The sequence below is a fragment of the Chelonoidis abingdonii genome, chromosome 26 (genome assembly GCF_003597395.2).
Source record: "Chelonoidis abingdonii isolate Lonesome George chromosome 26, CheloAbing_2.0, whole genome shotgun sequence".
NCBI classification, from domain to species: Eukaryota; Metazoa; Chordata; order Testudines; family Testudinidae; genus Chelonoidis; species Chelonoidis abingdonii.
In genome coordinates, this window is record NC_133794.1 from 2,705,550 (window position 1) to 2,706,195 (window position 646).

Below are 646 nucleotides of genomic sequence, written 5' to 3' on the forward strand. Positions count from 1 at the left end.
AGTGAGGGCGGACTGTGGGGAAAGCTACAAGTAAGCATGAACAGTCACCACCTCCTACCGTAGAGCAATTAGCCATTTCATATCTATATGAGCCTTTCTGGTACAAACTTGTCTCAGCTGCCTTAGTTTCACGGCAGGCATTGTGTTGAGCTCACTGTGTGGCATCTGTCTCATCATATGGTCCTGGGAGGCTTATTTCAACTGATTGAGGCGATTACATCTATGTCGGAAACGGAGTTATCTGACGAGAGAAAAGGGGGATTAGCAGTCCCCCATTACATGAGAAGCATTCAGTATCTCCCGTACGGTTAATGCTGGAGCTTTTTGATTCGGACTGGAAAGCATGGTCACCTGTGCTACTCAGGTCCATACTGGAGGAGGGATTGGAACAATGCAAACGGAAATCCAATTCATATAAGTTCGCAGGGGCTTTTCTGTCTACTGGCCAGTGCATTACAGTTCAGATTCTGTCAAGAGCGGATGCAACCATATGGTGGAACATGGGGCACATAGCTGCCGAGGCCAATACCGTCAAATTGAAAGTCAAGGACTAACCCTAATAGAAATGGCAATACCACAAGTTATCAGATCACTAATATCCTCTTGTGGGGAGGAGCACGATATCAAGCTATGTAAGTAGGTACTT